Genomic DNA, 22,614 nt, shown 5'->3' with positions numbered 1-22,614 from the left:
AAGATTCTTGACTTCTACCGAACCCCGCCCTCTCACATAACAGTACCTTCCAGTCAGTGTGTTTGGCAGTTATTTTATTTTTACTCTTAGTGTAACCCGTCCTGCTTTGCACTGCCCGCACCGGGGCTCGAACACAGGAACTTCACAATGGGAGATGAGAACGCTGACCACACGGCCAAAAGCTCGGACTGTCGACCGCGTGTTCAGTGCAGCTCTCAAGGCAGAGGGGGTGAGGTTTACCAAAGTACACTTGCACAGCCTCACAGGCTGGCATCCGTTACACTCGTCTTAGTCTTTTGGACAAAAATGCTTCTTGTTTTATTCACATTTTAGTCAGCTTTATATGTGATAGTTTCAGTCCAGTTTTAGTTGACAAAAAATTAAAACATTTTTGTCTTTTTTTAGCCTGTTCAGTTTTAATAAATAATAAAAAATATATATATATAATAATAATTTATGTCTACGCATTGGAAATTGGATGAGGAAGAGGGGATACAATTACACCCTCTGTATGCAAGGTACACCTCCTGTAAAGGTCTACAAGTGAATACAAAATCAAATGTAGGTATCGCATATCGTAAACAACGTAATATATACTGTACATGCGTGTGTGTATGTGTGTAAACAACCCTGTTGAAGGCATCCAGCAGCGAGGTCGGTAGCTGACTGACCTACAGTGGAGCTTCCCTTGGTTGTGGGATGATGACCTCCAGGACAAAGTGGACAGTGGATGTCCAGCCTGACCGCAGTACAAGCATCGGTGAACTTTGGAGGGTGAACACAAGACTCACGAGTTCCAACAGAAGAATACACTATGTGTGCCTCACGCACAGCCACACAACTTTCAACAGTGGACTCTGGAAAACCAATATTAAGGATAAAGATCATATTGTAACGTCTACCACACGTTGTAAGGCCAGCGCTCGATCAACAATCTTTTTATTGCAAAATCAAAGCAGACTACTGTCGGCCAAAGCACACCAAAACAGCCTCAGCAACTCAACTGTCCTCACCGCACAGAGCCATCCTGCTCCTCGCGCACCCACACCACAGTCACGACATGTCACATTCAAAAACATCACAAAACTCTAACACTACAGATAACCGCCAGGTTGGTATATTATCATAGAGTCATAGACACTTTATTATTCTTTATTAATGTTGAGATGGAAAGGTCGGAAGTGTTATTGGCTTTAATTTTTTGTATTACTTTTTATTTTCTATTCTATTTTATTACTGTATTTTATTTTATGACTAGTTCATTTAATTCTTGTATTTAGTGTTTTATTTTATGTCCTTCGGTTATTCTGTGTACAGTGTGAGTGAGTTAATTTAGCAATGATTTAGGTATATTGTAAGATTCGACTGGTATCATAATGTGGCTTACATCACGGACCAGAACTCGTACATAACCTCAGGACCACCTGCAGTGGTTTAAAAGAACATACGGTCCAAAACAAGTCAATGTGTTTCACAATTACAAATTAAACAGCATAAAAATTGCCATAAATTTTCATTCTTCACAAATAAAATAAGTGGCATTATACAGTATAGCTACATAGCATGTACTGTACATGCAGTTATAGAGACGCGACCAACAACTTGGAGGCGATGGTGATGTGGTTATGATAGGCTATACATGCGATGACAGGCTTACATTAAGAGCTAAACTTAGCTACATCGCTAGTATTAGTTGAGACAGGTGACGCTCTCCTTCACCTGCCTAACATAAAATAACATAATATAAATATTAATATTTGTCCATTGAACTGTATTGTAAATGTATTTTCTGTATGAGTCCAATCATTTTTTAAAAACATTTCTCAAGTAAAAATTGTTTCATTTACACATTTAATGAGCAGAAACCTAAGATAAGTTCAAAGTCACACAGGGGGTGGAGGGAGTATTGGCGAAGGGTCACCATGCCTGCGTACGCCACTCTGGGGTGTGGGCTAAACTCCAGAAACAGCTGAACCATCTGGGCCACTCCGGATGACGGCCGGGGCGGCATGCCCAATGGTGTTGTCGGAACCCCTCCGGGGGACGACTGGGACGGCAAGCCCAGCGACGGGTGGGACAGCATGCGTGGCGAAAGCGGTGGGACCCCTCTGGTAGCTTGGGCAACGAAGGGCTGTTAGGCAGCTGCAGGTCGTGCGCCACTGATGCTCCAGGGGGGTCTGAAGCCTCAAGCAGCGCGGCGCAGGCACCAGGCTGGACTGAAGCTTGAGGCCAAATGGTATAGGCTCTGGGAGGGTCTGAGGTCTCAAGCAGTGTGGCGTGGGCATCGTGCATGGTGTGTGAGCAGCCGCTGGAGTTGGCTAAGGCTTGCACTCGCATCGAGAGCGGCCGGGAGTGCGAGCAGTGTTGCTGAGGAACACCGTGTCAATGGGACGAGTTTGCCATCTGGGGCCACCATCAACATGTCCAACTCCTCATGTGAGTAAGGCTCACACATGCCATCCAACGCTTTCAAAAAAAGGGAGTTCCAATATTCCTGCTCTGCGGGGTCACAGTGTACTGGCTGGTTCATTCTGTCACGTTTAGGCATGGTCGTGACCCCGGCATGCAGATACAGGAGGGTTGTGCAGGTAAAAAGTTTTTAATTTATCCACAAGCAGTTGTAAGTACTCACAATAGCAGAACCAACACAAAAGAATTCACCAAGCGGGACGTTTTTATGCTCTGTTGACTGCCAAGATGGAGAATTTTATACCCAAGCTCAACAGGAGTTGATCAGACTTTTACAACAACGTGTCAGAAGTTTTCCTGGAAGAGGATAGGCTGCATGTACTTCAAATACAGATAAAAGGTAAGGGCAAAAATGTTTTTCAGTTAATAAAAAACATAAATAAATGGGACTAAGAAGCATTTGGAAACAATTTTTAGCCAAAGTGCTGATTAACAACAGCATGTCAGAAGGGACCTAGTCAACCGCAGCTGCTTTTTCAAGGCTTCTGATTAGCCGAAATGTGCATGACAGCCAGTGAATGCGTTTTTATGTGGACTTATGTGCACTTTTTTTTTTTATAAAAACTGTACTGGTGTGGATGGAGTGGGGGAGTTGTGCGTTTTTGAAAATACCCATGTTCATGTGGACATGGCCTGGGGTGTGTTTCCAAAAATTGCAGATTTGCCAAAAACTTTTCCTTGTGGACAGGGTCTGACAAAGAGCTTGGATCATCTGATTTCAGGTCAGTTGACTTCCATTCACAGTGTGTGTATGTGTGTGTGTGTTTGTGTGTGTGTGAATAGGATCAATAACCAGTTAGAGACAGACCCACCCTGCAGGACGCCACGCAGAGCGCACACCTTGGCGTCCCCACAGAGAAAGTAGTTAAAAGTCATGTGACTTGTGGATGATAAGGGAAGAGAGGGTAGGATGGGGATGGGGGTGTTTGGGGGAGTAAGGGAGTGCGAGATGAAAATAGACAGATAAGAAATCAGTGTGACAAGGACAAAGCAGAAAAAGAAAATGTGCAGACTGCAGGAGAAAAAAATAGAGAGACGGCAAAAAATCATTTTTAATGTTGGCCCTTCAAAGTCAACATAAATTTTGCAAGGTCACGCCGACCTTGCCTATCAAGGTGTCAAAACTAGTCCCTTCAGCAACGGACAGTTACGTTTAACCCAAGAATTCACATCAATAGCTTCTAGCCGGACCCCAGTACAGCAGGTTGTTGCATGTATGCTCAACCAAAACAGAAGTCAATTCTAACACGAATGCAACAAACTAAAGCTAACATTTAGACCTTCCAAAAGTACCAGTATCGTTTTGCTACTGCTAGAACTCACTGAACTGTATCTGTATTTACTCTTATCCAGGAGCAAAGATATGATTTACATTTCCACATTTACTGTAACCATCAACGACTCCCCTTTATGTTGACACCAAGATCATCCATGTAGACCTTAGATATGTGCAGAGAGAAAAATGTGCTTTATTTTGGATATGTCTTTTTCTAGCTAGCCTCTCAAGCCCAGGATTTAATAAATGATTATTGATCCAAAGGTCTTTTTATCTTCGCCTTTGGAATATTCTGAAGAAATGAAAAAAAGAGAAAAGCAGCGCTCATCCATCAACAAACGTCTCTGATTGCACCCGAGCTCCGTCGGATCAAAACCCAGCCGGATGGAGGAAAATAGATAAAGTCAGCGCGAGAGCTGAGAGCGTATTGACCGCCGTCGCTTTTCGTCTGGTGTTCGCCTCAGCTGCAATCACAAGCTATTTTTCAGGACGCCCGTGGCTGCACCAAAAGGACTGTATGTGATTGTGGAGGACAAAAAGCCCAAATTGTTTCACTTCTGGTGCTGATGACGATAGCAGTGCACAAATATCTTAAATAAGGGCTGACATGGCAGCAGTGAAGATAATAAAAATTAAGCCTGAATCGCAGCCGACTTGATTTTCCTGTGCTCAGACAGTGTCAGCACTGGGAATTCCAAAATAAGAGCGCTACGAGTCTGCTTAACAGGTTAACATTTTCACAAGTACAACCTCTTCGTCATTCACAGCGAAGGTGATGTTTATGTTCATGTGTAACGATGTCACGCTTGTCAAGATTATTATTAGGCTCTCTATTGTCAAGGATGCTGTTGGGCCCTTTGCCAAACATAATTGCCTGTCAATAATAACTGCAACCGATGTTTGTTTCCTGGAGCCCTGACTGTATGTTCATATTGAATTCTTGTTTGCATTTATTACATTTATTGCATGGAGAATTACACAAGGAACAATTAGCGAGTGACTATCTTGCCCCCCTAAAGGGAGCGCCAGCAGTGTCAGGGTCATGCACAATAATAAAAAAAAAAACAAAACCTCCCCTTTTCATTCTTTGCACATTGCTGAGCCGCCGCACAGTTAACCTGAGCCGAGCTTTTTCATATTACACAGCCCCCCTCTCCATTCCCGTGAGATGACAAGGGCGTTGCACGAGTGCTGCCCTGCGAAAGGCAGTTTGGCAGGTAATGTAATTGCCTCGGGTGAGGAGGCCATTTGTATCCTCTTGGAGCAACACACAAACACTGACCAGACTACTTTTCAAAACAGTATATCTTCTCCATATATATTATATATATTTTTTATATTTTTCATGGGTGTCTGCACAGAAGAAGGAGCTGCTTTAAATGTCATTGTACTTTAGTAGTCAGTGTATATTGGTTGGATAGTACCACAGATTTACTATCCACTGAACACCTGAAGGCCGCACAGTGGCCTAGTGGTTAGCACACAGTCAGGAGATCGATCGGGTAAGGATGCGCGGGTTTGCTCTGGGTATTCCGACTTCCTCCCGCATTCCAAAAACATGAACGTTAGGTTAATTGGCGAAACCGGGCCACATGGCAGTTTTCCCACACTATAAGGAGACCAAACACGCCTCCATGATGAATTGTCTTGCTGAGGAAGCTGAAGGTGAAGGTGATGGAGTGGCCAAGTATGTCTCCTCCGTACCTGAACCCAATTGAGCACCTGTGTAGCTCCACCACCGATGTCATCATGGAGGAGCTAAGAGGCTAAGGCAGTGCTGCCTTATATAGCAATGGGGCTCACATTAAATATTCACATCAAGAACACAATTTGGACATGTTTACTGTAAGGTGTACTCACTTGTTACAATTACTGTTTCCCCGAATTACCCGCAGCCCCAGACCATGACGCTACCACCTCCATGCTGGGCTGCTGACAAGACACAATAATCTCACTACTCAATCACAATAATGGCTGTGTGTTGATTTATTATCAGTGGATCGGAAATCTACACTGCTATACAAGCTGCACACTGACTACTATTAAGTATACTTGCGTTCTATAATATTGTTCCTTGAGAGGATATAATGTAATACTTGCTGTAATGTGAGTGCTGTACTTACTTTTGTCACATACTGTATACTTCATTAACTAACATTGATCTTGCAGCCCTCCACCAGGGAGCTTCTGTTTAAATCACAACTCGCTATTCAGCATTTTCATGAACCTTTGTGCCAATATAGTGCGAGAGAATTCCACATGGTGTCCAACAATAAAAACACATGTCCACAGTCCTACTGAGACACACAAGCAATGCAAGCACTGGCAGCAGATTTTAACAGAAACCGGAAGTCATGCACACACACGCAGACATACGGGCTTGCACACATACAGTAGAACGTATAGTGTAACACACACTAGATTTCTCGGCCAGCTATTTTTAGAAGCCCACTACTCTTCATTGAGCAGCAAGCATGAGTACGGGCGAGTCTCGAGGAGGAGCTGCACCAATAATCACGATCCAACCTGAGAGAGATAGCTTTCTAATTTTAGCTTGTTTCCAGTGCAAATCCAGCTCTAAATCCAATAAATCAGGGGCAAAACGGACACCACGACGAGCAGATACATAATACAGCGCCACAAGAGTGAGGGGGTTCTTGACATGCTGCTAAATAGTGCAAGAAATGATGCAATCCTTTAGTGACCACCTCTTAATTGCTTTCTTTTTATGAGATTGAAGGTGCATGCTGGAGCATTTTGTACATCCTTGTCCTGAGGACACCCACGATGGTTGTACAGGCCAATAAACAAGAGGAGCGGGGACATATTAGATGCTTGATTTGTTTTCACGGGGCACAAAATCTTCAGAAGGAAAGGTCTATTCCCATACATCTTTATTTGATGCAGCTATTGCTTGCTACTTTCTACTTACAGTGGCCCAGTTTAAGTCAAAATTCCTGGTATTGGCACATCAACATGGTTGTCGACATAAAATAGCCATTGCTTGCACATTTATTTGTGATTTTCACCATCGACATAAATAATAATAATAACCTACGGCAGTTAGTTGACATTGTTTTCTTCTGATGGTGTAAAATGCAACCCCTTAGCATTGCGGGACTTAAAACGCCTTAAAAAGTCACACCAAAAGTAAATGTGAAGCTGTCCTTTGGTTGGAGGCATGGCTTAGAGTTCCTTTGAAAGCGAACGAGGTGATTTTTGTCCCCAGCAGTCGGAATTTGTCTGCGCTACTGACACTTAGGAATAGGACTTTGAATACGCTGAAAGGAAGGATTTTTTTTTTTAGGCTTGCCTATATTCTTTTCAGAAAATTGTGGCTTTGGTTTTATGGACTGAAAAGGACAATGGGTTCCATAATTCCATTCCAAATTCTGACAATGACACTACAAAATTGATAACTTTAGAAAAGCCTGTGTAAAGTAAAGATCAAGTGTTCGAAAGGTGTTCCATTTGGAGACCCTTGGTCACGCAAGGGCAGAGTTTTCACTAACTCGATGTCAACAGAGCTCCATGGCTACTTCCTTTGTTTTCATGTACTTTGATATACAGTCGTCCTTCGTTATATCGAGTTTGAATATCACTCCCTTACTCACTATGTCATGTTTCTTCCAAAAATAATTAATAAATGATTGCTGCATCTGTCACCAGGTGATGTAGTGTGGCGTGGTTCTGGATCCCGAACGCAGAGGCAGGAGGCAGGTGAGGCTTTACAAAGTTTATTCTGTTCCACACAAAAACAAAAGGCTATGGTGCTAGCAAAAAGGTACATCATGGAGAAACAAACTACAAAGTACAGGCTGAACGCTCAAGTAAAACTGAAAAAACATAGGTCTAAGGGTAGTAACATAGGTGAAGCATGGGGTCGAGAGGTATAATCCAGCATATGAAGGCGTATGCACTCAAGGTCAGGTGTGTTCAGCAGCTTCGCCTCCAGCCAGGAACATGGGATCTGGACAGAAGGTAAACAAAAAGGAGACAGGGGCACCAAGCAATGGCATGTGGAATGTGACAGTCCCCCCCCCCAAAAAAAATGGGCGCCATCTGGCAGTCTACCTGGCTTCTCCCAGAGGCGACTGTAAAACTCAGACAACAGTTGAGGGTCCAAAATGAGGGCACGAGAAACCCACGAGCGGTCCTCAGGGCCGTACCCCTCCCAGTCGACCAAGCACCTAAATCTCCTGCCCGTCCTTCTCACATCCAAAATGGCCTTGACCGTAAATGTGGGATGGCCGTCGATAAGCCTGGGAGGAGGAGGAGGCACCTCCGGAGGGCCTAGGTCACTGACGCTGACTGGGTTGAGCAGGACACGTGGAAAGTCGGATGTACACTGTGGGCGTCCGTGAGGCGAAGCAGGACCGAGGAGGGACTGATGACCCATTCCACGGGGTAAGGAATTGGTGTGGAGGGGCAGATCCCAAGTAGACAACCACACCCTCTGTCCAGGCTTGTACTCAGGGGCTAGCGAGCGATGGCAATTGGCTGGGCGCTGGTTTCTCTTGGTCGTGTGTGTCAGGGCTGTCCGGGTGTTGCGCTAAGCCAGTTGGTCGCGGCGCAGGTGGGCGGACACAGAAGGAACCGCCGACTCCGCCTCCAGCGAAGGGAAAGCCGGAGGCCGGTACCCGTAAGCCCCATGAAAAAGTGAGAGGCCCGTGGCTGAGCTGACTAGGGTGTTGCGGGCATACTCAATCCACGGGCACAAATCTCACAGACAGCCACAAACTCCTTGACATCCGTGCATAGACGCCACCAGAACTGCTGCGACACGAGAAAGTGCGCAATACCCCTGGATGGCAAGCAAGCTTGGACTCGTGCGCCCAACGAAGAACATCAGGACAAAGTTCTGGGACCACAAACAGGCGACCGGCCAGGCAGTCCCCCTCAGGGGAGGAGTCCTTGATTGCCTCCGCCACACACCTCTCCACGTCCCACTGAAGGCCCCCCATGATGCGGGACTGGAGTAGGATGGTGTCCTGCTGAGGTACGTCCGAGGGTGGGGAGTGCATCCTGGAGAGTGCGTCTGGTTTGCCATTCTGGGATCCAGGGCGGAAGGTCAGGGTGAAATCCATCCTGGCTAGAAAGAGCGCCCAACGTGCCTGTCTGGGATTGAGTCTCTGAGCTGATCAAAGAGAAGCCAAGTCCTTATGGTCGGTGTGCACAATAAATGGGACCTCTGAGCCCTCCAGCGAGTGCCTCCACTCCTGCAGCACCAATACAACAGCCAATAACTCCCTGTTGCCAATATTGTAATTACATTCAGCCGGGGTCAGGCGGCAAGAGAAGAAGGCGCAGGGGTGCAGCTCGTCATCGGTGGTGGAGCACTGGCCCCCACGCCAGTATCGGAAGCATCGACCTCGACAAAAAATTGAGTGTGAGGGTCAGGGTGTACAAAAACCGGTGCAGAGGTGAAACATGATTTGAGCTTCTTAAGGTGGAGTTAGCATCTGGAGTCCACATAAATGGAATCTTAGCAGATGTGAGCCTGGTCAAAGGTTCTGCGACCCGACTGAAATTCCGGAGGAAACGACGTTAAAAATTAGCAAAGACCAGAAACCTTTGAAGGTGCTTTTGTGATGTAGGACGGGACCACTCGACCACTGCCTGGATTTTGGCAGGATCAGCTCGGAGTTGCCTATTCTCCACAATGAACCCCAGAAAGGAAAATGGTGAAGAGTGAAACATGCACTTCTCTGCCATAACAAAAAGCTTGTTATCGAGGAGCCTTTGTAAGACTAACCGTACCTGCTGAATGTGTTCCTCGAGTGTGGCAGAAAAAAATAAAATATCATCCAGATAAAAAAAACACAAAACGACCAAGCATATCATGAAGAACATCGTTAATGAGACCCTGAAAACGGCAGGGGCGTTAGTGAGACCAAATGGCATGACCACATATTCAAAATGTCCAAGTGATGTGTTAAATGCGGTCTTCCACTCATCCCCCTCATGGATGCGAATGAGGTGGTAAGCATTAAGGAGGTCAAGTTTGGTGAAAATCTGAAGGGAGTTGAATGCGGAATCTAATAACGGAAGTGGGTATTTGTTTTTAATAGTGATATTATTAAGAGCGTGATAATTGATGCATGGGCGGAGTGACTTGTCCTTCTTTTCAACAAAAAAGAAACCTGCAGCTAGTGGAGAGGAGGATGGGCGAATAACACTGGAAGCGAGCAAGGAGGAAATATATTTTTCAAGTGCCTCCCTCTCCGGTTTAGAGACATTATACAGGCGAGAGGAAGGGAGAACGGCACACGGGTGGAGATTAATACAGCAGTCGTACGGGCGGTGGGGGGTGAGTGACGTAGCCTTATCCTTGCTAAAAACCTCCCGGAGATCATGATACACTGAAGGAACCGAGGTGAGGTTGATACTCTCCGGAGAGGCAGCACGGGCAGCAGCTGGATGAGGATGACTCCCCCTTGCAGCAGTGCGTGTGGCAAAAAACGCTCCAATTAACAATAGCTGGTATAGACCAGTCTATGTGGGGATTATGCCTGCCTAGCCAGGTAAGCCCTAACAGAGCGCGAGGGAATGACGAAGAATGTCATGTTTTCGAGGTGATTACCAGATCGATGGAGCGAAAGAGGATGGGTCTGGTGAGTGGCGTTAGCCAGGTGACACCCATCCAGAGAACGAACCACTTTAGCTGTCGATAGCGGCACTAAAGGTATAGCAGAGTTAGTCACAAATGCCTCGTCAATGAAACAATCGTCTGAGCCCGAGTCGATAAAAGCATCAATATCAACACTGATATCCGACCAGGAGAGCGTATCTGGCAGCTGTAGTCGAGTGGCCGCCGGAGCAGTTGGAGCCGAAGGCGTGGTCCGTGAGCCCATCGGCGAACCAGGAAGAAGCGAGGCGGAAGCTTAAGAGCGTTGGCGGTCAGGGTCGATGGGACAGTGGAAGATGGTGTGATCTGCTTGTCCGGAGTAGCTGCATAGGTGAAGCCACATGCGACGCCTCTTCTCTGCCGGGGTGAGGCGGTTACCGCAGAGCTGCATGGGCTCCTCCGGTGCCAGCATCAACGGTGTCCCCGTGGAGGAGGACGACGGCAGGAGAGGGGGTGCTCGTCAAGGGGGCTCCGGTTGTAGGTCGGTACAGCCGGTTCTGCTCCCGGTGGTTTAAGCGCTTCTCTATGCGCACTGACAGAGCGATTAGGTCGTCAAGATCGCTCGGAGTCTCGAGAGGAATCATGTGGTCCCTTATCTGCTCAGTGTCAACAAAAGCAGTCCACCATATACAGAATGTACATTTGATTTCTTCGTTTTTTATTTTAAATAAATTTGCTAACATTTTGCAAACATCATTATGCGGTGTTGTGTGTCGGATTTTTGAGAAACAAATGAATTCATTCAATTATAGAATAAGGCTGAAACAAATAACAAAATGTGGAAAAAGTGAAGGATGCTGCTTAAATCAGTCATGATGTCATCTGACAGCATACGTACATACACACACACACACACACACACACACACACGTACATGCACAAGCACACATACATACTCACACAAGAGGCTTCTTCAAGGAAAGATACCTGAGGAGCCATGCCGCATTGCCATAGCAACGGGCTGATGCAGTAGCTAATGGCCTTGTTATCAATTCCATCCAAATGAATCTCCAACTAAACAATGGCCTCTGAACCTGACGTGCTGCCTGATAACACACGAGAGGGTGAACACACATTTCAAGTAAGGCTGTATCCATCACACTGATAGAAATGTTTCTCTATCGCAGGTTTAAAAGGACATCCTCTGGCCCCCGCCACACACACACACACACACACGCACACACACACACACACAGAGGTCCCGGTGGGATCCATCTTCATTTGCTGTATTTCAGAGGAGCCCGGACATTCCAACCACGTTCTCCTCCATCACTTACCCTTATGTCTGCGTTTGCTCCTGGTGCATGTTTCAAACATCCTCACTCAGCTTTCCTATGAAAGTAAGGGAACACACTCGCTAATTAACTTGTGTGTTTTAATATTTGCATTTTTTAGTGATGTGTGTCTGGTTGCGTGCTGTTGATAAAAGTCCAGACAGGCACTTGTGCACTCTCCGGTCATGTGATAATTTTTGGGCTTTTTGAGCACAAGTCACAGATATTTGTTAAAAATGTAACCACTGGATGCTAGGGTTGGGCGGATCGATCCAAATATTGACTGTATCAATACGAAGTAGTACCAGTAAAGGAAAGGTTTTGGATTTCAGTGAGAGCCGGTAGTAGTTTTTGCTTTTGTTTACATATTTTACATATTTACTGACTTTATTTTGCTCAAAATTGTATGTAATGAAAGGTCTAAATGTTGTTATTTCGTTGCTATTGTTAAATTGTCTTCCATTATTATATTTATATATATTGGTAAATTGTTCACAAATAAATTTGTTGATGAAAATACTTGGTTTGCATAAAATCCTGTGTTTTATTCTGACTATAATCATGATCAGCAAATTAAGGCAAAATCACAAAATCATTCAAGGATCTTGAAAATGTTTAAGTTAAGGTATAAATATCGGTATCTGCAATACTTAGGCCCTCCCCTCCCTACACAAACACATGGGGCCACATTTTGTGGAAGGATGTCCATCGCTGCCATAAGGTATAGAGCACCAAGAGAGGCTGGGGTAGGAGAGAAATCAATCACACAAAAAAAGAACGTATCATAACTAGCTCATAAAATAAAGAATATAAAGCCCCCGTCACACTAAGCATGAATCAAGCAGAATCAGCTGGAATGAAAAAGTTTCAAAATTGTAGCCACATTCAGGAGAGGATTTCAAATTCGTACGTTTGGCTCCTTTTTTCCTTGGCAACATGACGTGATGTGCCAGTGGCCGGTGGTGGAATTTCGCTCCTTTTTTCTTGGCGGCATGATGTGAATTGCCAACCCATCAATGGTGAGTGACGTTTCAGCGGGCTTCACCACCTCTTTTCAGAACCTCTGCACTGTCCACACTGGTGGCCACTAGGGGAGTTACTTTGGCTCCTTTTTTCCTTGGCATATGACAGTATTTTCTGCCATGCCCCCACTGGAATACAGAAATCTTTTTGCGCCCCACCCGATTTGAAATACAATTGAGAAACTGATATCTGTTTATTTATCTGTACTGTGCAGGCTGAACTCAAAACTGACAGCAGTGAAATGCAACAAAATGGAAAGCAGTGAATCATGCAAGTGTATTCAAGAGTCAAATTGCATTCTGAGTAAGCTAAATTCGTACATGTTGGCCGGTTTGCACTAATATTGAAAGTCCTCCCTGCCTCTCATGCCCCACCCCACAAACAGGTCACTGTGCCACCCCCAGGGGGTCCCACCCCACTGTTTGAAAAGCCCTGGCGTATGAAGTGATTTCTGTTCTGAATGCAATCAGAATGTTTGGAATGCTGTTAAGAATATTTAGAATGCAGTCAGAGTGCAATTAAAATTAAATTAAATTTACAAACTTGCGACAAGCTTGTCAACCAATTGGAAATTGCAGGAGGACATTACTCAATACAACAGTCTGACTCACGGTGTCATCTTACAAAGAACACTAAACTCATCACACAGCAACTTAACACTCAAATGGTATACCAAATAAATATAAAAACAACAAAAATGAAAAAAAAAAACAATTTAAAAGTTTCCCCATAATGCATTGCGTCTGAGCAAAGCATTTCATACAAGCTGAATTGCAACAACACTTCCTCATTGTCACGAGAGATAGTGCGAGATGCATTCATGGACACTCCGAAAATCACAACAACGTCTTTATTATTCGTGTATGGGTGGTATAAATAAACATTAATGCAACGAAAATCAATAAGTGGATATTCTCATCACTCACTTTGTAACTCTTAATGTGGAAGTACAATTTGCTGAGTTTAAGTGTGCTCGGAAATTCCAGAAAATTCACTCAAAACATGTGAATTCAACTTAAGTGACACGGTGTCTTTGAACACAACTTCTCATTGCTCATAACAACAGAGTTAGTCTGATTCAAATATTGTGCTATTAAAGAAACCAGTGTAAATAGATTTTCAGACATGTGTGCTAACTTGCTTTTGATTTCAAGTTAATTTGGCGCTGTTAATACATACAAATATATATATACATATAAATATAAATATATATATTCCTCAGTCTTCTCAGGAAGTACAGTCTCCTTTGGGACTTCTTCATAATTTGTATATATATATATATATATATATATATATATGTATATATATATACAGACCCTTTCCAAAAAATGTGAATGTCATGGAAAAGTTGTTTAATTTCCACAATTCCATTTAAAAAGTTAAACTTTCATAGATTATAGATTCAGGGCCCAGAATTTAAACGATTTCAAGTGTTTATTTGTTTATTTTTACGTAATTTGGGCTTCCAGCTCATAAAACCCACGAAAACAGGAATTCAAAAAATTAGAATACTGTGAAGAAATCACCATTTACTTCTCAGTTTTTGCAGGAAAAAAAAGAAAGAAATTAGAATCACATCAAATCAATCAAAATATGGTACTTTCAAAACGATATGTCAATCTTCAATACTTGGTTGGGAATCCCTTTGCCTTAATCACTGCCTCGATGCCACGTGGCATTGAAGCAATCAGCCTGTGGCATTGCCTGGGAGTTATGGAAGCCCGGATTTCCTTGATGCTTGCTGTCAGCTCTTCTTTGTTGTTGGGTCTGGTGCCCCTCATTTTCCTCTTGAGAATACCCCATAGATTCTCAATGGGGTTTAGGTCCGGTGAGTTGGCTGGCCAGTCAAGCACTGTGATGGCATGGGCATCAAACCAGGTTTTGGTGCTTCTGGCGGTATGGGCAGGGGCCAGGTCCTGCTGGAAGATGAAATCTGCATCTCCATACAGATCCTCAGCAGAAGGAATCATGAAGTCCTCTAAAACATTCTGGTAGACTGTTGCGGTGACCTTGGATTTAAGAAAGCAGAGTTTACCAACACCTGCACCGGACATTGCACCCCAAATCATGACGGACTGTGGATATTTCACACTGGACCTCAGGCAGCTTGGGTTCTGTTCCTCACCTGTCTTCCTCCAAACCCTTGGACCTTGATTCCCAAATGAAAGGCACACTTTACTTTCATGGGAAAAGAGGACCTTGGACCACTGGCCAACAGTCCAGTCCTTCTTCTCCTTGGCCCAGTGGAGACGCTTCCTACGTTGGCTCAGGTTCAGGTTCAGAAGTGGCTTGACCCGAGGAACCCGACAGTTGTAGCCCATCTCCCGGATGTGTCTGAATGTGGTGGTTTTTGAAGCTGTGACTCCCGCCTCATTCCACTCTTTCTGGATCTCTGCCAGATTCTTGAATCTTCCCTGTTTGATAATCCGCTGAAGCCCACGGTCATCTCTTTTGCTGGTGCATCTTCTCCTGCCACATTTTGCCCTTCCTCTAGACTTTCCATTGATATGCTTGGACACAGCACTCTGTGAACAACCAGCCTCCTTAGCTATGAACTTTTGTGGCTTACCCATCCTATGGAGGGTATCAATGATGGTCTTCTGGCCAGTTGTCATGTCTGCAGTCTTCCCCATATTGAACCCAACTGAGACAATTGAACCAAACTGAAGCAATTTAATGACACCTGGGGAAGCCTGTGCAGCTGATTTGACTTTAGTAGATGATTAGTGTGTGACACTCAGTTTAAAACATTCATGCCCTGCAAAATTTGGGCTGATTTCTTCACAGTATTCAAATTTTTTGAATACCTGTTTTCGTGGGTTTAATGAGCTGGAAGCCCAAATTATGTAAAAATAAACAAATAAATACTTGAAATCGTTTAAATTGTGAAATCGTTTAATTATGGAAATTAAACAACTTTTCCATGACATTCTAATTTTTTGGAAAGGGTCTGTATATATATATATATATATATAATCCTGCCCTGTCATTTATCTTTCTTTCAATAAAATACAGTAAAACGGGCATAAGATGGTATATGATGGTAATAGTATATTTTATTTTGAACATGCATACGAGTTAAATTACATACATCACAAAGTACAATTTACTGTTCTGTATGTCCAAAAAGGAGTAGGAAGAAGCAAAGCTTACCCAAGCAAAGCCTACCCCCCATTCATTTCACATCAATTGCAATACATTTGTTCACTTCCTGTATTCCAAATGTACTCTTTGTAGTGATTTTTGTTCACTAGTACTCTCTCTGCATCTTGGGTTCCAGTAACCAGCTCACGCCGTTTGTAACAGAACAATCTGGGAATCCATGGAATCCGCACAAATTGAGCACTTCTGCGCAGCATTGTCCCATCAGGGACAACTTGTCGGCAACCATGAGACCTCCCTGCGGGAGATTATGGAGGCACTCGCCACATTATCGGGTAGTGTTGGTGCACTGGATCAGCGACTTGAGAGGGCCTGCGGCAAGCATCAGCCCCCGCATAGACTGCAGGTGTTGGGCACTATTTCAAGAGGGGGCAGCTGTATATCTATTATGGCACTTATAGACTCGGGGGGGGCTTATGACAGCTTTCTGGGCATGGGCTAACTAGCATACTGCTAGATTCTCCCAAGCAGGTTCACTCCTTAGAGTGGCGCCTCTTGGCGGTGGTTATGCACCAGACAAAGAAATTGTTCTTACACCTTTCCGGTAACCACCATGACATCATTCAGTTCTTTGTTGTGCCATCTCAATCCGTTCCAGTCGTGCTAGGTCTCACATGGCTCAAATTACATAATCCCTCGATGGATTGATTGTTAGATTGTTAATTGGAGTACATTCTGTCATGCCCATTGCTTGGGTTCCGCTGTACCTGACACACCTTTTAAAGTTACACCCACCGAGAAGATTGGTGGTCAGCGCTCTCGCCTCCCATTACAAAGGTCAAGTGTTCGAACCCCGGTGTGGGCGGTGTGAAACAGGGCGGGTTACACTAGGACACTTTGAATACCTGGTTATGCCTTTTGGGTTAACTAATGCTTCTGCGGTATTCCAAGCCCTCATTAACGATGTTCTCAGAGACATGATAAACGTAATCTGTTTTGTGTACTTTGATGATATTTTGATCTTTCCTAGAGACCTCCAAGAGCATACCCGTCACGTCTGCCTGGTGCTTCAACGCTTATTGGAGAACACACTGTTTATCAAGGAGGAGAAATGCGAATTCCACTCAGCTTCGGTATCATTTCTGGGATATATTGTGGAGAAGGGTCAGCTGCGAGCCGATCCCATCAAAATTAAGGCGGTGGTCGAGTGGCCCTCTCTGACATCAAGGAAGAACTTGCAGAGGTTCCTGGGGTTTGATAACTTTTACAGACCTTTTATCCGCAGTTATAGCAGCAAGGCGGAACCTCTCACCAGGCTTACTTCCGCTAAAGTACCTTTTGAGTGGACCCCAGAAGTGGAAACTGCTTTTAGGAAACTTAAGTCTTGCTTTACTTCTGCTCCTGTACTCATCCATCCTGATCCCGCCTTGCAATTTGTTATAGATTCAAGATTCAATTCAAGACTCAAGATTCAAGAGTTTTATTGTCATATGCACAGTAAAACAGGTATTTCTGCTATGCAATGAAATTCTTGTTCTGTTCATTCTCCCAAAAAGAAAGAAAACACAAGAAAATGAAGAAGAGACATGAATACCAATGAATGAATGAATAAATAAATAAATTAAGTGTGTGCGTGTGTTGCGTGCGTGTGTGAGTGCTTCGTTGAGAAGCCTGATGGCCTGTGGGTAAAAGCTGTTTGCCAGCCTTGTGGTCCTGGACTTCAAACTCCTGTAGCGTCTGCCTGACGGTAGGAGTGTTAATAATGAGTGTTGTGGATGTGTGCTGTCCTTGATGAGGTTGTTTGTTCTTCGTAGGATGCGAGATTTATAAATGTCTTGCAGTGAGGGGAGGGCTGCCCCAACAATGTTCTGTGAGGTCTTGATCACCCGCCGGAGTGCCTTCCTATCACGTGTTGTTCAGTTACCGTACCAAACAGTGATGGAGGCGGTAAGGACACTTTCGATAGTGCATCTATAGAAGCAACTGAGGATTGTGGCTGACATGCCAAATTTCCTCAGTCTTCTCAGGAAGTACAGTCTCCTTTGGGACTTCTTCATAATTTGTTGGGTGTTGTGAGACCAGGTGAGGTCCTTGCTGATGTGTGTGCCAAGGAACTTGAAGGTTTTCACCCTCTCCACCTCAGTCTCATCAATAAACAGGGGGTTATGCGGCTCCTCCAAGATGTCAGAAAGCACACACTTTGTAGCGGCACAGAGGTTTTGGTGGCCCACCATGACATTGGACCTGAAGGAATTTGTCGCGGCCTGCTTTGTCTGTGCCAGGAGTAAGTCTTCACACCGCCCGCCAACGGGACTTCTACGGCCGTTGCCCATCCCCTCCCGGCCTTGGTCACACATCGCACTAGATTTCATCACCGGACTGCCACCTTCCAACAGTAACACAGTCATTCTCAACATCGTGGAGCAATTTACCAAGATGGCGCACTTCATAGCCCTACCCAAGCTGCCTTCCTCTTTGACGACTGCACAACTGCTGATGAGACATGTTTTCTGTCTCCATGTCGTTCCTGTTGACGTGGTATCTGACAGGGGACCTCAGTTCACTTCTCAAGTGTGGAAAAGTTTCTGAAGGGCACTGGGGGCATAAGTGAGTCTCTCCTCGGGCTACCATCCGCAGACTAACGGCCAGACAGAGTGGGCCAACCAGGACTTCGAAGCTCTTTGTCTGTCACCGACATCCGTCTGCATGGTCCGCCCACCTCCCTTGGGTGGAATATGGCCATAGCTCCCTTGAGTGCTTGGCTACAGGTATGTCACCGTTCAAGGCTGTTTATGGTTATCAACCCCAGCTATTCCCATCCCAGGAGAAGGAGATTTCAATGTCGGCGGTTCAGGCTCATCTGCGGCGAGCGTGACGGGTGTGGAGAGAAACAAGGCTGCACTCACTCGAACTGCAGCACGCAACCGGCAGATCGCGGACCGCCATAGAGTTCCGGCATCGGAGTACCAGGTCGGCCAAGAAGTGTGGTTATCTTATTGGGACTCTTCTCGGAAAAAAGCTGGCACCGCGGTTTGTGAGGCCATACGCCGTCAAATCCATCATCAACCCATCTTCTGTCAGACTCAAACTGCCACCTTCGCCCAAGGTACACCCGGTATTCCATGTTTCCTGTCTCAAGCCAGTATCCACAAGCCCGCTGTGCTGGGTCGCCTCCTCCTCACTTTCACTTTTTTAAATATTCAAGTTTGAGGTTTATTGATATTTTGAGTTGACCAAGAGCAATGTTACTGTTAAATAATTAATCTTAATCATCAATAATGCAAACTGCCTAATAATTGTGCACACCGTGTAGGTCGTAATGGGTCATTTAGGTCCTAGAGATGTTTTTTTATTGGGCCCAGAACTCCTGGCGTTGCCCTTGTGCGTAATATAGTTATTATGTAATGTGAGGGTCATCCAAAATTTGCTTAGGGCCCTGGCAATACCGTCCCTGTATTTACTTAGTATCAGATTGATACCAAACTTTGCATTACTACATGCATTAAAATGAACCTACATTGATACAGATTTGAAGAAAATGCACTCAGTAATGTATGCGCATTAAAAGCGCTTGGCTGATAAACGTCCAACCATCTGCCTCTAATATATATTTGCAGGCTGAGTACTGTTGATGATTGGTGGAGTGCCGCTCGGTGTGTGTGACGGTGCGTGTCTTTGGGGCTCGTTTGCTCATCTCTGCCCAAGCATGATTAATACATTGGCAGGCAGAAAAAGCAGAGAGGAGTACATTTAGGAGTACTGTTGTACCACTGGCAAGCAAATCTAATCTGCAAAGAGGGATGCCAAACGGAGTGGGACAGTCCAAACTGATACGCAAGAGCAAGGTAGGATGTACGGGAAAAGGGTGGAGAGCACCTTTGGTCTGCTGCAGGATTTGGCGAGCTAAAATAAAGCTAACGAGAGATTTGATGGAGAGTAATCTGCAGTGTCTCCATCCTGGGGGAGCTCATTAGCTTAGCATTCCGCCTCAGTGGTCCTGCCTTGTACGAGCCTCAACGCTTGTTTTCGCCTGTGTCTTCATCTTCTGCAGCGTGCCTCCAAACAGTGATTCACTCCCAGAATGCTCTCCAGAAGCAATAGATGTTGAGCCAGGAAAAGATCCCAAACTGCCTCACTGGCTTCTGCTCACTTTTTACTTCCACTTTATCAGAAACTCAGTGTGTGACGGAGAAAAAAGGCTGCTTGTGCACCATCTGCCTCTCCTTCACAATTAGCCTTCACAGCCTGACAGACTTGCAGCTCTATTGTGTACAAGCTGAGACAAATTTGGACTGTCTCACTGAAGGAGATGAGGATTTTCCAGAGGCTCCCATTGACAGCCATGTATCCGGACCACCTGTGGAGCCTCCAGTGTGGCCTTGAATTGAGTCACTTCAATGCAAGGTGCTCTGTGCTCCCATCACCTGACACTGACACACAAAAGGTGCGGTCGCAGGGGACGCCATGACAGGGAATAAAGAAGATACATGAAATATTCAGGAGTGTCAAAATAGCAGCATTATGAGCCGTGTGAACGAGTGCCTCCATTATTCAGCACCTCATCGGGGGCAGCATCTGCAATCAAAGCCCTTGCACGTCTCTGTTGGAGGGAAATTTCCAGCCGTTCACAAAGATGCATCGCCGCTATATGTATATTTTCACATAGGAGGAGAAAAAATTCTCATAATGAGGTATCTCACACTAATTACAAGGTGAACATTTCTGCCCTTTCACCAGTAAGAAGGATGTCTAATCCTTGAACACGTCAAAAGAGATGAACTTCTTCCTCATCACAGTTTGTGGTGACCTTCACACTCCACTGCTTCACTAAAGTCATCCCTCAGAAATGACAATGAGACATGAACATCTACTGTAATGCAGAGAGTTCAGGGGGTGTTTGTGGCAAGCAGCTCATTTTTTATTGGCCCGCAGCATATTAAAAAAAAACATTAAACACGGCCTGCAGCAGAACATTAAGGATGACTAGGGAAATGTAAACACGGCAAGTTATCAACTTCACTTGCTAAAAAAACAGTGCATCAAAATGTTAAACGGTTGATTATGGAAAAATGTGTGTTACGGGTGACAAAGCAGCGAGTTTGAAATGTGAAATTGTGCACTTTCTTCTATGACCAGAATAAAAGGCAACTTTTGCACAATAAATGGCCTTCAGGCCAGACTTACCTCTGCACTAAGTTCTAAGTTTTGGGCTATTGTGGCAGTTCTCGCTTACACAGACCTCAACCATAATTACAGATCTGTGGGCTGACACCACTGGCTTGAATACCGTCTACATGAGGCACTAACTTGTCAAAACATTTTTTACAGTTGCTGATAATTGCTAGAAGTGGAAGAGAGCCAGGAACCAGGTACACTATGGGACATAATGGAGATGTTGAATGACATGACGAAAGAGAATTCACAAGTTCGCAAGGAGATTAAGGTACATGAGGAAGGAGAGCTCTGTAAATATCTCGGAGCTAAACAACAAAATATATAAACAGCATGGCAACATGAAATAATTAACAAAACACATGCATCGCTTTCTAAATAAAAAACAAAAATAATGAAAAGGATCACATTTTATCACAAATGATGTGCAAGATTGATGATTTGGAACAGAACACAGCCAAGAACAATGTGATTGTGACTGGGCTCCACATTACAGATGTACCTTATGCCAGGGCATATGACAACAGAGGAGGAGAACAAGATGATGCTGCTTTAACCGAGCAACAGGTGGACAACGTCCTGCAATCAAACGGGGTGGATTTGGACGTCTACATTAATGAGCATCATTACTGCTAACAAACCGTGTAGTGGTCGAAACCTTTTTCTATCTATCCAAAATCAACTGGAAAAGGCGCCCTCGGACAACTGGACCAGATGGACAACTGTCCATCTAGGAAGTCACCATGATATGGTATGTTTGGTATAGTATGGTATGGTACGGTACGGTACGGTACGGTACAGTATGTTTATTTGTTTCAGACATGTGTAACATGTTCCATGAAGGAACATCACATGGTTACATTTGCACAATTCAACATGTCTGAAAAGGAGTAGGAAGAAGCAGAGCTTATATTAAATCTTAGCCCTTCACCATTACTATTACTGATCATTCATTCACACCATAACTTTTTACTTGTTGACACTTACAATATTTCACTTTCCGACATTTCATTAGATTTGAGGATGACACTGCAGTCATCGGCCTGATCACTGGTGGTGTTGAAACATCATACAGAAGAGAGGTGGCGGACCTCATAGCTTGGTGTCATGATAACAATCTCCATCTCAATACAGATAAGACTAAAGAGATGATCATTGACCCAAGAACAAGGGAAAAGGAGCCGCATAACCCCCTGTTTATTGATGAGACTGTGGTGGAGAGGGTGAAAACCTTCAAGTTCCTTGGCACATACATCAGCGAGTACCTCACCTGGTCTCACAACACCCAACAAATTATGAAGAAGTCCCAAAGGAGACTGTACTTCCTGAGAAGACTAAGGAAATTTGGCATGTCAGCCACAATCCTCAGTTGCTTCTATAGATGCACTATCGAAAGTGTCCTTACCGCCTCCATCACTGTTTGGTACGATAACTGTACAACACGTGATAGGAAGGCACTCCAGCGGGTGATCAAGACCTCACAGAACATTGTTGGGGCAGCCCTCCCCTCACTGCAAGACATTTACAAATCTCGAGTCCTATGAAGAACAAACAACCTCATCAAGGACAGCACACATCCACAACACTCATTATTCACACTCCTACCGTCAGGCAGACGCTACAGGAGTTTGAAGTCGAGGACCACAAGGCTGGCGAACAGCTTTTACCCA

Source organism: Dunckerocampus dactyliophorus, chromosome 15, assembly GCF_027744805.1.
Source record: "Dunckerocampus dactyliophorus isolate RoL2022-P2 chromosome 15, RoL_Ddac_1.1, whole genome shotgun sequence".
Classification (NCBI taxonomy): domain Eukaryota; kingdom Metazoa; phylum Chordata; class Actinopteri; order Syngnathiformes; family Syngnathidae; genus Dunckerocampus; species Dunckerocampus dactyliophorus.
This window is presented reverse-complemented; position numbering follows the sequence as displayed.